Genomic DNA, 11771 nt, shown 5'->3' on the forward strand with positions numbered 1-11771 from the left:
ACCCGTCAATGTGGAGCGTCCAGATCGGGAGATCGAGGCTGGGTGTTTCCGGCGGCCTAGGTTCCGCCTCCTGCACAGTGCACTCAGCGAGAAAGTCCGCGAGCACCTGGGCCTTGATGGCGGGCCGGGGCTGGTAGCGGATGTCGAACTCACCAAGTTCTACTGCCCACTTCACCAGCCGTCCCGCATTCTCAGGATTGCTGAGGATCTGCCGCAGTGGTTGATCGGTCAAAAGGGTGACAGAATGAGCCTGGAAATAGGGGCGAAGCCTCCTGGTCGCAGTCAGCAGCGCGAAGGCGATCTTTTCAGCCTTCGTGTACCGCGTCTCGGCATCCCGGAGGACTCGGCTGGTGTAGTACACGGGCTTCTGAAGTTTGCCTCTTCCCGAACCAGTACTGCGCTGACTGCGGTTGGGGAGACCGCTAGGTAAAGGTAGAGCATCTCCCCCTCTTGCGGCTTGGACAGCAGGGGAGGAGACGCCATGTACTCCTTGAGCTGGTCGAACGCCACTTGACATTCAGCCGTCCAGAGGAAGTCTTTCGGGCGCTTCAACACCTTGAAGAACGGTTGGCAGCGTTCGGCCGATTTTGCCACAAATCGTCCGAGCGCGGCGACCCTCCCAGCGAGCTCCTGAACCTCCTTCACTTTGGTCGGAGGGACATATCTTGGATGGCCTTGATTTTGTCCGGGTTGGCCTCGATCCCCCGCTGGTTGACAATGAAGCCGAGGAACCTCCCGGCCGAAGCACCAAAGGCGCACTTCGCTGGGTTTAGCTTCATACGAAACTTCCACAAGGTGGCGAAGGTCTCCTCCAGATCCGCAATGTGCTGATCCGCATGGCGGCTCTTTACCAGCATATCGTCCACGTACACCTCCATGTTCCGGCCGATCTGCTCCTTGAAGATTTTATTGACGAGGCGCTGGTAAGTAGCGCCAGCGTTCTTCAGACCGAAGGGCATTACCTTGTAACAGTACAGCCCCCTGTCTGTTATGAAGGCCGTTTTCTCCTCGTCCTGTGGAGCCATCATTATTTGGTTGTAGCCGGAGAAGGCGTCCATGAAAGACAGCAGCTGATATCCGGAAGTCGCGTCGACCAGTTGGTCTATTCGCGGAAGCGGAAAGCTATCCTTGGGGCACGCCTTGTTCAGGTCGGTGTAGTCGACGCACATCCTCCACTTCCCGCTCGCCTTCCGGACAAGTACGACGTTTGCCAGGCCACTCGGGGTAGCTCACTTCCCTTATGAAACCTGCCTCCAAGAGTTTGTCTACCTCCTGGTCGACCACCGGATCCGATCCGGGGCACAGTGTCTCTTCTTTTGCTTTACTGGTCGGTGGGTCGGGTCGACGTTGAGGGCGTGAGAAATGACCTCCGGGTCGATCCCAGGTACATCGGCCGCCGACCAGGCAAACACATCAGCATTGGCTCGGAGGAATTCCACTAACCGGAGCCGAGCTTCCAAGTCGAGGTTGGCACCGACCCGGACCGTGCGGTCCGGGCGGCCTTCTTTGAGGGGAACTTCGATTACGCCCTCGGCAGGCTCCCCGTGCCGCAAGGCCACTTCGTCTCTGGCGTCAAGGGACTCGACGCTTAGGGCTTCCATGGGCTTCTTCCCTTTGAGAGTTGCTAGGAAACACTGCCGTGCGGTTGGTTGGTCACCTCGGACCTCTCCAATCCCGGCCGCCGTGGGGAACCGCATGAGCAAATGGTAGGTAGAAACCACCGCGCGAAGGGCGTTCAGTCCGGGTCGTCCGAGGATAGCGTTGTAGGCCGAGGGGACACGGACGACCAAGAACCCGAGTCGCACCGTGGCTTCTGCGGGTGCAACGCCCGCAGTCACAGGCAGCTCAATGACACCTTCGGCCGAGATAGCGTCTCCAGTGAATCCTATGAGGGGGGTGGATGTTTTGTGCAACAATTGTCGGGACAAGCTCATCTTTTGGAAGGCCTCGTAATACAAAATATCAGCTGAGCTTCCACTATCCACAAGAACACGCCTTACATCATAGTTCACCATAGTGAGAGAGATCACCATGGCGTCATCGTGGGGAGTCTGAACCCCCTTTACATCTTCATCACAAAAAGTGATTACATTTCCGACCCGCTGCCTCTTCGCGACGGCCACTCCTGATGCTTCCGCCGAGCCCCCTGCGTTCCTCACGGGCCGAGAGCAGCCCCCAGTGATGGTGTGGATCACTCCCGCAACGGGTCGATTCTGCTCCCGAGGCTCCTGAGGGGCCGGGTCGGCCGGACGCGGGTCTGCCGGGGGACGTCGGTCGTTTACATATCGACCGAGACGCCCTCGGCGAATGAGAGCCTCGATCTCGTCCCGAAGCTGGAAGCAGTCTTCGGTATCGTGGCCGTGGTCTCGGTGGTACTCACAGTACGCCCGAGAAGGCCTCCTCCCAGGGATCTTCTTCATCTGCCTCGGGACCGGGAGGTCCTCCCGCCCCTTGACCTCCATGAGGATCTGGGCCCGGGGGGCCAGGAGTGGGGTGTACCGGTTGAAGCGTCGGTGCGGAGAACGAGGGCGTGTGGCGCCGTGGTTCCTTGCTGGTGACGGGCTTCTGCGCCGGCGTTGAGGCGTCGGGCTCCTCCTTTGGGGTGCCTCTTTTCGCCTTTCTTCCCGGGCTTTAGAGGGGCCTCGGCGGCCTCCTTGTTCCGGTGGGAGGCTGCCTCCTCGGCGTCTGCATACTGGTTTGCCCGAGATAACAGCTCCGGGAAGCTCCGCGGCAGGCGTTTGTCCAGGGAGAAGGTGAGTCTGCCCTTCCAGAAGCCACGCTTCAGGGCTGAGAGAGCCACTTCCTGGCTCAGGTTCCGGACCTCCAGTGTAGCCTTGTTGAAGCGGGTGAGATAATCCCACAGGCTTTCTCCCTCGTTTTGCCGGACATCAAAGAGGGAGTCGGAGACCAGTCGCCGCCTGCTACTGACGGCGAAATGGCTGATGAAGAAGCGGGTGAACTGGTCGAAGGACTGGATGGAGTTAGCCTCCAGGCCGGCGAACCATGCCCTTGCCGGGCCACGGAGGGTCGCCGGGAAGGCCTTGCAGAGGAGCGGATCCGATGCTCCATGGAGGAGCATAAGAGTCCTGAAACTCTCCACGTGGTCCCGCGGGTCCGCCGCCCCGTCGTAGGGTTCGATCGCCGGCATTTTGAACCCCGGCGGGTTCGGGGTCCGCAGGATCCTCGAGGCAAGCGCCGGCTGGGAGGAGATCTCCAAGTCAGCGAAGGGATCTTTGGAGTGGCCCTTCAGGACCTGGAGTTGTCTGTGGAGATCGTCCACCCGCCGGTCCAGGGAGCGCGACCGGTGGGTGGGGGACAAGGAGCGGCGCGAGTGGGACCGACTGGAGTGCGGGCCCCTCGAGGACTGGGGTGTCTGAGAACGCGCCCGGGTCCGCCTCTCGTACCCCGCACAGCTCCGATGAGAAGGTCCTGGCAGAATGGACCGCACTCGAGAATCCTCCTCGCGCCGGCGCTCCTCTCCATGGGAGAGGAAGGAGCGCGGGTTGTGAGGAAGAGGCGAGTGCTCGGGGGGCAGCGGCTCCTGAGCTCGTTGCGGCACCCGAGAGATCACACCCTGCAGATTCTGCACTGCCTCCGCGAGGGTGCGAACCTGCTGGGCTAGCTGGTCGAACTGAGCAGCTTCGACCGTCTGAATGGGAGAAGGGGCGGTGGAGTGCTGCTGAGAGTGCGTTGGGGACGCAGCAGCCTCTCGGCCGGAGGCGCGAGAGGCTCCGCGACCGGAAGCATTGGAAGCTCCACGACCACCTCGCCGTGCCATTACGATCGTTCTAAGATTCGTTCCCTTCCTCTAGCGCCAACTGTTGCTGGTGGTCCAAACCGAGAACGATTGGCACTGCGGTGTGAACGGGGTTCCGTCTGAGTTGTCTTGGTTGGTGTTGGTTGCGCTCCACCTTCCGCCAAGAAACCTGCAAACAAGCCTTGCACCACCACCAGGGTGGTGATGGCCCTCCGACGGTCAAGTCAGAGGAGATTGGAGGAGGAGGAGAGGTGATAATCGCAAGTAAGAGAGTGCTCTGGGAGATATTGCTCACCTCCCCCCTTTCTCCCCCCAGCCGCATATATACCTGGCTGGGGGGTCTCTCAGGGGGGTTCGTTATCGTGGGGCACGATGGTGTGGCCACTGACATGGCCGTTACAGGGCGTCGTGGAGCAGCACCGGGTACGGCCACGTCAGGGCATAGTGGGGCTCCGCTTTGTACGGCTGATGCAGGAGATCGTGGAGCAGCATCGGATACAGCCGTTGCAGGGAGTAGTGGAGCAGGAGGCCGCGGCGTGCCTCTGGGGAATAGCCTGTCGTTATCAAGAGATCTCCGACTCGGGGTCGGAGCGCTGGATCAAAGGGCAGCCGACTCGGGGTCGGGCTGCGGAGCCGAGGATGTCCGACTCGGGGTCGGATTGCTGGATCAAAGGGCAGCCGACTCGGGGTCGGGCTGCGGAGCCGAGGATGTCCGACTCGGGGTCGGATTGATCCATCCGACTCGGGGTCGGATTGCTGGATCAAAGGGCAGCCGTAGTCTTCCTGGGCGCGCGTGCCGGTCACGTGGGGCATGGCGGCTTATTTCCCCCGTAACATATATATATATATATATATATATATATATATATATATATATATATATATATATATATATATATATATATATATATATATATATATATATCTGTCTCCTAGGGATTGTGTCTGAAAAGTTGTTTTAATGCACAAGTTAGGACTCCAAATGAAGTTTGATCTTTGCACATTTATACAATGAGGCCTCCTCTATCAAGATGACCAAAAATAATAAAAAGAAAAATAAGAAGAAAAAAAAGCTAGAGGACCTGCCTATTGTCAAGTATTTTCCTACATGGCACATGTGATGTCACTGGACCAATCCCATCAATTGCACTGCACCAATATCCATGTGCCACATGGCATGTTATGCTGCAGGGAAGACTTGTTGGAGAACTAGTGCTCCTCCAAATGGAAGAGGTTATTCTGGGTCTGAGACTGTGCAGTGTTTACCAAGTATACAAACGTGGTTAATTCCATCAAGCAGGTCTTCCTCCCTTTCACAGAAAAGAGCAGAAGAAACAAGGAAATGTAGTTGAGAGGAAGAAGGGAAAGAAGAAAAAGTTGTCCTCAACCTCTGTGACCTCATAATGCTTCAGGCCTTATGGCACTTTTCAGCCACACCTGAAGTCCCTTGTGACTTCATAATGCTTCAGGCCTTATGGCACTTTCTCTATCACCATCATAGGAATAAGTATCCACAATTAGCTTCCTCATGCCTCATAGCTGCATGAAAGGAGCTAAAATTAGCTTCTCAGTGCCCCCTCATTACTACACCATAGATTTCTTCAACTATGGTATGTTGTATCGGTCCAAACCAAACGGTACGCGGCGTACCATACCGGTTCGGTACTGGTATCCGGTATGGATGGAGTATCGATATTCAATACGCCAGAAAAAATTTCGTACCATATCAACCGACGTTGTGCTAGTGTGGCATTGGTACGGGATCCAGTACCGAGACGACGAATCTTGTCTTGAACCATTAGATGTCATGTGTTGATGATGGTAGAGATGTGTCTCCCCACTGCATCACACCCGGTGGCCGGTGGCCCTACACACCCACATACTGAATGAAAGCAGTTGAGAGAGGCTATGTTCTTTTGTACACGGCATTCAAAGGTTTTCATGCGACTTCTGCTAAGTTGGCCTTCGCCCTACCACTATAATTTAGGTGGAAGTGCAACACTCTTATGTTTTACCCTGCTTTCAACTTGCACTCGTCAGTTTCATCCAGCCTTTTGAACCTAACATCACAAAAGACCGAAATAACCCAATTCATTCAAATTTTTTAAAAATGAGGTTGCATTGCATTTCTTTCATTAGCAATCTTGTTTTCCTTTCTTTCATTAATAGTCTTGATGACGATAGGATGGCAGGTAACATGAGTTATAACCAGCTGCAACTATGGTGACCAGAGAGAGAGAGAGTTGACCACTTGTGCATCCACTGGAGAAACCAGAGTCTTGGGGTGTTTCTGCTCCTTGTCAAACTTAGCCTAGTGTATTACTTAAGTTTCAACTATATGTTAGTGCATCAATATCTCAAAGTGCTCATGTTATTGCCTCTTGTCTAATGGCAATCTTGAACAAGGGAAACCACCTTATACATTTGGACTGCTCAATCATCTCATTGAGTTGGTGATCATGACCATAGCCATTGCTATAGCTTGATCCATCCAAGGCTGCACCCCTCAGGGTCAGAACATCTTTATTGAGTAATATCTTCGGGGAAGCACCATATTTTCTACTAACCTGCCAAAAAGATTGATAGTCTTTTTAGAGAAAATTAAAATTATGACCTTAATTTATTCACAAATACGAAACATAATCATCTATTTATACATCTTGTTGATAGTAGACCAAACCAACCCATCTAACTTGTCCCATGAAACATACAATATGGTTTGGTATGAGTAGTTTTACTCATTTTTTGGAAAACTGTGACAAAGGAAGTTGTGTTGGTATATTTTTGTTGTTACCTCAGCGACAAGTGGTGCATTGGCCGCCGATTGATAAATCTTGGACCATTCATTTTGTCGTGACCAGCTCATTCGGTAACCTAATGGCTCCATTCCAGTCATGGACACCATTGATACGGTGCAACGAGGATTGCCCAAGTCCTTTGTAGCCTTAAATAGAGGCTTCTGTTGCCCAACCATACCTACAACATCCTTATCACCCTTGTAGACCTCCCAACTGTCCATTAGGTTTAAAATCTGTGAAAACATCAAGCTTCCCCGGAGTTAGTAAAACTTGTCCTCAATGACAAAGTTCTGCATGATTTCTTATGCTTCTATCCTGATTGGATGTGCGACACATTTACTCGAAGGTATTAATCAATCGCATGCAAAATAATAACATATATTCAATTGATGTAAGAGCAAAAAGTGTAAGTCAGGATGTCTCGTGCATCGGAATTGCCTCGAAACAGAAGTATCACAAACCCAACTTGTTATTAGTATTGATGTTGTTGTTAAGATCATACCTAACATGGTCCCTTCTTAAGATTATATATATATAAAAAAAAAATTAGGGAAAACAACCAGACAACCTCTCAATTTGCAGACAATTAGTAAATGAAGTAAGAGATACAAAAACAGACCTCAAGAAAAATCTGCAGAGATATAGCTAGCCTTTACAAATTGAAAGAGCAAATAGGGATCAGAGGCAGAAGTGGATGACTGCAGTCATTATTATGCTCTTCCAAGTTGCATAATGGAATAGATGATTGTGAAAGGGTTTTCCATTGCGTGCTTGGATTGGCCTCTTCTTGTGGACCAATTGACATGGACCAACTAATAGCTGTAGATCACTTAGCAAGTATGTTTCAAGATAAAATGTAGAACGATCTTCGACCGTAGAATTAGTATACATACAACCTTCTTTGAAATGATACATCACATGAGAGAAATCAAAAACCGCTTGTTAGACTCTAGAGTTTCCATCTACCAAAGAATTTGTCCCTTTTCTAACAGCAGTCAAGGAGAAAGGTGGTGGATGCGAATTGGAAGCCAACCTAAACAATGCTTGATGGAGAATGATGGTGGAAAAATTTGGTTGGTGCAGTGCATTTGCCACGGAGCCTGGCCTACTTGGTAGAGACACCCCCTTCAAGAAGTAGCAAATAGAAAGAGTCATATGACTTGAAAGTCCATCAAGCATTACTCACCTTAATTCTCCGAAATTTGGTTAGGTTTTATTGCTAACATCAATGGGTATATGCTGGACTTGTATTATGCACCTCACCATGCATAATAATTCATTTAGAATCTGAAAAATATTATTTCATGTGCCGGCTCTCGATTGGCAGGCCTAATGGAACAAATTTATATCCATGATAAACTGATCGATCGATCCATCGATCTCTTTATCTAGCATCCTATATATAATTCCCTAGAAATTTTATGAATTTTGCAAAACATCTTTTAAACAAATTCAAAGTGATGAGCTATTTTATTTCTTCTCCATATATGTAGCTTTAGTACTATAGACAAATATCGAGATATTACATTATATATGACTCATCATGCATGACATTAGTTAAATCAAATTGAAAATACCTTAGCGAAAGGGGAAAAAAATGGAACAAATTGACAATCTCAACATATGGATGCAGCACTTCTGTTATTTTCATTTTGATACTGGATTTTTTTCGCCTTATTTGTCTAGCTTGATTTTATATCCAAAAATTTTATAACTGGAAGAAAACCAGAACTTAGTTCAAATTTCTCGAGAATTTCTTTTGCTAATGAAAACCAGAACTTAGGTTTCAATCATCTAACTCATTCTACTTTCTACTTTGACACTAGGATTTAATTACAGAGAACATCCAAGGAACATGAAACATATGGAAAATTATAACGAATTTATGAGTAAGGAGTTTCCATAAGATGAAGATAATTTTTCTCTTCACCTTTCGACACCACCGGATGGTGAGGAGGACATTCCCAGCCTGGTCCATGAGCACCGTCTCCTGCCTCCAATTATGGGCATAGTTATCAACCCGGAAGACCATTCGACCATCGGAATCATCGAACACTGTGTAGCCATGGCCATTGAAGAGCAGTGACTTGCACCACACGGTCAGCCGGACTGGAGATGGAGAACACAGCTCAGGGAAGACTCCTCTTGGAGAGCCGGCTGGTTTTCCGGTGCCGTCGGTCCGATCCTCCATTGGAGTAGTCTCCTTGCCTTTGGGGATCTCCATGGCAGCAGGAGAGTTGGAAGCTTTGGAGAACTCTTTGCAAGCTGCCTAATGTTTTTAGAGTACAGGCTTTTGGAGTGTTACGTGGAAGATGCATGGACTTTTCCTATCTTATGGGTGACTAAGCAGCATGGCTAATTTGCAATAATGGTTTTCCTTGTTATCTCACACGTACGTACGTATAAATCCACTTATATGAACGGGCTTGGCAACTTTTATATGATACAAACGATGACTGGTTAATTATATATGGAGATTGATGAAGTCTTGAACAACATACCAACCTATGAAGGCTTCTGAAAGTAGCAAAGGTGAAGGTTGAGTGGTTGACCAGCCTCCATTGATGACTTCCTACAATCTTATATATCTAGTCTCATGCTGCTGCTGGACATTGATCGTACGGCTACAACGGTGTTGTAACGTGTACCAGACTACCACCCAACCATTTGATAAGAGTTCCAAATTCATGGTAAAGTGATCTTCTAGTCTTCTCCAATATTCCCTTCTCATTTTTAGCTCATTCAGTTTTTCTCATGCCACATTTTCCTGCCTAACAATATTGAATGGTGACAGTTTAGAAATGTTGACGAGTGTGGAATTTTTAGCACTATGAACAAATCAACAAATGGACTGGTTGATTGATTGCTTTATGATTGTGAGATATCATGATTGTAAGAAGAGTAAGGAAGCTGGCTTTCTTTTTTATTTTGGGGTAGCCACAAAAAGCTCCGGGAAAAGCACGCAAACCAGAGAAGTGGTAATCATGGTTCCAACTTCATCCATCACGTTATTTTGTCGTATCAAAAAAAATTCTTACTTAATTTATTACGAACTTTCTATCACTACAGAAAAAACTAGCATTGCCGACACGTTTTTAATGCATTTGCCGATGTGAACACGTGCTGTCTAACAGATCCTCGATGCTTTCTAAAGCATCACAGAAGCGTCGGCAGTACAACCATGAAAAAATATTTATACGACGCTCTCCTATTTTTCCTACAGTGTATGGATGGTTGCGTTATTTTTTTTAAAAAAAATCATGGATTATAGATGTCGTAATCAAGTGAATGAAGCCAAATATAATTAAATAAATATAAATATTGTTTCTGTTATAATAATCATCATTGGCCATCGCTGTTCATATAGCACTTTGAAACCATGACATAACACCTTGCTAACAACTGACAACATCTAATGAATGATAAATTACAAAGAAAGCATGCATATATATATATATATATATATATATAGAGAGAGAGAGAGAGAGAGAGAGAGAGAGAGAGAGAGAGAGAGAGAAGATAATATATAGAGACATCTCCATCTTACATTTTAGAGAATGAGACAAGTATAAAGTTTTTGGCAAAAATCTAGTCCAAGATAATGAGATAGCAACCATTCATGAAATATTCCTTTTGGAATCAAAGCTGTCATAGAATAGTACTCCTCATTAGACAATGGAATGAAAAATGCCTTTCATATGCTGTTTCTCTTAAATCAGCCAAATTTTATAGCATGTCTCCAGTATCAATATCTCCCTGATTTCCAACGAAATCATACTTGTCTGCAAATTAATCCCTCTTCTTGAAGAAATCATATGCATTATGCTGGTAATATACTAATATTCCCTTGGCTTTGAGAGAATGGAATTATTCTACCAATTGGCGCTTGTCGAACTAATATCTTGTATCACACATGCTAATTATATGGATAGGATTATTGTTGTCCATCCAACACTTGCTCCTCTTAAAACAAGCACACCGGCGATTATAATTTTCTATAACATCTCCAATATGTTTATAGCCGATTTTCTATAACCAATAGAGAAGGAGGCATGATGAAGAACACTACCCTAATCTTCCGATGATTAACTCCTAGTTCTATTATTGGTCGAAGAATTACATAATCGCAATTGATGGTAGATTTTGCCTGCAAATATGCAGCATTTTGGGCTCAACATGATTCTCAGGGTTTGTGTATTTGTAATATGATAGGTTTCACGAGTGTAAATTGCAAAAAAATCCTATTTGCTACCAAATGGTGGAATTATCATGGTTAATTGACAGGTTCCCAAGTTGACGGGGCAAATGTGGCATGGCGTATGGGCAAGAGAAGGGAAGGAGGTAAGCTCATGATGTTGCTTACCCAATTCACATCAACAGAGTTGCAACATTTGTTAGGCCCAATAAAACTAGTCCTGCTCAAGCCCGGCCTCACAGCTTCCATGACGATTTTCTTATAGAATATGCTAGTCCTTAAAAAACATATGTGCCGATTTGGATAACTTTTTGCTCTTTGATCTTTTTGAATATATTTGTACTAAAACTATATGAATGATCTACTGTACCATATATATATATATATATATATATATATATATATATATATATATATATATATATATATATATATATATGCACCAACTTTTTATGCAGCAACCTTGGCATTCCCAAAATACATCTCTCTCAAAATACCCCTATGACCATTTTCTTCCTAAAACACCTCTATAAAATTTGACACTTTTTTTTTTCCAAAATATGCTTATACTTCAAATATACCACATATATATTTCTAGCAAAAAAAAACACTCTTAAATCGCCTAATTTTTGTGGCTCAATCTCTTGAAAGTCCTACTTTTTGTTTCATTTAGAAAGCCATCAAAACAAGGATTATCAAGAAAAGGAAAGAAATAAAAGGAAACAAGTTTAAATAGTAGTCCTATTCCATGCTCGTGTTTAGTTTCCGACTTCTTTCTTGGTTGGAATCCCCTTTCCATCCCTAAAATAGACCACCTACCACCTATCAGATTTGATAGCAAAAAATAAAAATAAAAAATCTAGTGCACAAAACTATCATCAGAATTTAGGAAGGGTTAAATGTTCATAGTTTTATCCTGCGTAAGAAAAGGCAAATTATAATGGACAACCTTAGATTTGTGCCAGGCACGCCCTATAACTTATTTGATTAAAGATTCTCTAATTTCCTTCAATATATGCAT

General features: G+C 46.5%; 1 pseudogene; it reads right to left on the reverse strand.

Annotated features, from left to right (window-relative positions):
* Window positions 1-5976: 5976 nt before the first annotated feature.
* LOC103719727 lies at window positions 5977-9244 on the reverse strand (annotated as a pseudogene).
* Window positions 9245-11771: the final 2527 nt, after the last annotated feature.

Source organism: Phoenix dactylifera, unplaced genomic scaffold (assembly GCF_009389715.1).
Source record: "Phoenix dactylifera cultivar Barhee BC4 unplaced genomic scaffold, palm_55x_up_171113_PBpolish2nd_filt_p 000311F, whole genome shotgun sequence".
In the NCBI taxonomy this organism is placed as follows: domain Eukaryota; kingdom Viridiplantae; phylum Streptophyta; class Magnoliopsida; order Arecales; family Arecaceae; genus Phoenix; species Phoenix dactylifera.